The 2500-nt window shown below is 55.1% G+C and overlaps 3 non-coding genes across 3 annotated transcripts; all 3 read left to right on the top strand.

Moving 5' to 3' along the window:
• Window positions 1-1486: 1486 nt before the first annotated feature.
• TRNAP-AGG (transfer RNA proline (anticodon AGG)) lies at window positions 1487-1558 on the top strand. Its single transcript has one exon. It is a non-coding gene; the product is annotated as a tRNA-Pro (tRNA).
• Window positions 1559-2007: 449 nt separating this feature from the next.
• Window positions 2008-2080, top strand: TRNAV-CAC (transfer RNA valine (anticodon CAC)). Its single transcript has one exon. It is a non-coding gene; the product is annotated as a tRNA-Val (tRNA).
• A 288-nt stretch (window positions 2081-2368) lies between these two features.
• Window positions 2369-2480, top strand: TRNAL-CAA (transfer RNA leucine (anticodon CAA)). Its single transcript has 2 exons — window positions 2369-2406; window positions 2435-2480. It is a non-coding gene; the product is annotated as a tRNA-Leu (tRNA).
• The last annotated feature ends 20 nt before the right edge of the window (window positions 2481-2500 follow it).

Below are 2500 nucleotides of genomic sequence, written 5' to 3'. Positions count from 1 at the left end.
TTTGTATGTGTCTGCAGCCTGTGTGTGAGGTGCTGTGAGTGCTGCCATGTAGGTCCGGCGCAGGCTTGCGCCAAACTTTCAGGTTGGTGTGTGCCACCTGGCAGGTACCAGCGGGCCCCATGAGACATCAGTGCCACAAAGTCTTTCAACTGAAAGCTGTCCCAGCACACTAGAGCGCAGCCTAGCAGAGCTGTTTCTGTAGTATAGTGGTTATCACATTCGCCTAACACGCGAAAAGTCCCCGGTTCGAGACCGGGCAGAAACATGGTGCTGGTTTCTTTTTATTTCCACAATGTCAATCGGACACATTTGACCGCATGCAGGTTTCGACAGGTATGGACAGGCCGGCACTACGCCATGAGTGATCTGAGGCCAGCCCTTATTTGCACCCTGCAAACTGTCCACTGGCTCCATCAGTGGGCGTTTCCTGCCATCCCTGGGTCCTTAAGTGAGTGTTTGGGTACTTTTGATGCAGAGATCGGGGCATGAAAACCGGCGCTGGCACCTGGCGACATTGGGTACTGAAGAATCTTTCCCAATCCTGCCCATAGCTGTCAAGGTGGCCGAGTGGTCTAAGGCGCCAGACTCAAGAGACGCAGCTCTTCCCTGCATCTGGGTGTTCTGGTCTCCGATTGGAGGCGTGGGTTCAAATCCCACTCCTGACAAGCCAGGCTCATTTTTTTGAGCACATTTCAGAGTGTAAGGCTTGCGGAAAACCTCGTGGGGGCCCCCCGAATGCAGCGCCCAGCAAGCCTCCCTGTTCTCTTCTGCTGCCTTGCAACTGGAGCTGTCTGCCAGAGACGCCGGAGGCACACCTGCCCTTAAACCCCCACTGGCCCACGGCTGCAAAACCTGCATTTTCTAGTGGCTGGCTTGGTGGCATATGTCACTGAGCCCAGTCTACTCAGGAAGTGAAAAAAGTCCCCTTCACAGTTGGAGAAAGTGCTCTCCTGCCACCTGTCGGTCGTTGAAGGCACCACACCTCAGCAAAATAAAAATAAAAAAACAGACATGCTCAGTTCGGGGGATGTAAAGGTATTTATATAGCAAGAACAGAGAGGCTGTTGGGAGATGACAGAAGCCATGCTGCCCCAGAGTTCTCTTCTGAAATTCGCAGGAATCCAGAGGTTGGAGCGGGCTGAGGGAGTGCGCCTTCTTGTCTCTGTCGGCTTTCAAGACACATCCTCCTGCTGGGAAGCTGCCCACCCTGAGCAGCACAGGTTTGCTCTCTAGGCCGGTCGGCCACATATATCTCACCTGATCGAGCCTGATCGAGCCCGATCGAGCGGCAGCAGATGGCCTTTGGCCAGCGAAGGCTGACGCTCTTCTTCTTGTTTCTCTGCTTGAGAGGCAGCTCAGTCCTCTGCGCTTGCGCCAGGGGCAGGCCACGTGACACGCAGGGGTCAGGCCGTGGAGCGACTGGGGCATGGCGCCAAGTGAGGTAAGCAGAGCACCCCCCTCCCCCTCACTGTTCTCTGCATGCGGTGGCTCGTTGGTCTAGGGGTATGATTCTCGCTTAGGGTGCGAGAGGTCCCGGGTTCAAATCCCGGACGAGCCCTTTTTTTTGGAGTGCCGAAAACAAAAAACACAGAGTCCCCAATTCCCCCCCAAAAATAGTTTGTGCGTGACCGTATCTGGTTCGATGCCCGTCGTCAATGGTTGGCTGCTTTTAAGCCCATGGCCCAAGAGGCAGTGTTGGAAATTCCCCCTCCTTTGTAATGATGCGCTGGCGGCGAGCTGATGTATAACGGTTTGGACATGCCTTCTGGGTGGGGACTGCCATGGCTCGCGCCACTGTTGCATCCAGCTTGGTCTTTTGTATGTGTCTGCAGCCTGTGTGTGAGGTGCTGTGAGTGCTGCCATGTAGGTCCGGCGCAGGCTTGCGCCAAACTTTCACGTTGGTGTGTGCCACCTGGCAGGTACCAGCGGGCCCCATGAGACATCAGTGCCACAAAGCCTTTCAACTGAAAGCTGTCCCAGCACACTAGAGCGCAGCCTACCAGAGCTGTTTCTGTAGTGTAGTGGTTATCACATTCGCCTCACACGCGAAAAGTCCCCGGTTCGAGACCGGGCAGAAACATGGTGCTGGTTTCTTTTTATTTCCACAATGTCAATCGGACACATTTGACCGCATGCAGGTTTCGACAGGTATGGACAGGCCGGCACTACGCCATGAGTGATCTGAGGCCAGCCCTTATTTGCACCCTGCAAACTGTCCACTGGCTCCATCAGTGGGCGTTTCCTGCCATCCCTGGGTCCTTAAGTGAGTGTTTGGGTACTTTTGATGCAGAGATCGGGGCATGAAAACCGGCGCTGGCACGTGGCGACATTGGGTACTGAAGAATCTTTCCCAATCCTGCCCATAGCTGTCAGGGTGGCCGAGTGGTCTAAGGCGCCAGACTCAAGAGGCGCAGCTCTTCCCTGCATCTGGGTGTTCTGGTCTCCGATTGGAGGCGTGGGTTCAAATCCCACTCCTGACAAGCCGGGCTCATTTTTTTGA

The sequence above is a fragment of the Ambystoma mexicanum genome, chromosome 2q, assembly GCF_040938575.1.
Source record: "Ambystoma mexicanum isolate Mex_15411 chromosome 2q, UKY_AmexF1_1, whole genome shotgun sequence".
Classification (NCBI taxonomy): Eukaryota; Metazoa; Chordata; class Amphibia; order Caudata; family Ambystomatidae; genus Ambystoma; species Ambystoma mexicanum.
This window is presented reverse-complemented; position numbering and strand designations above follow the sequence as displayed.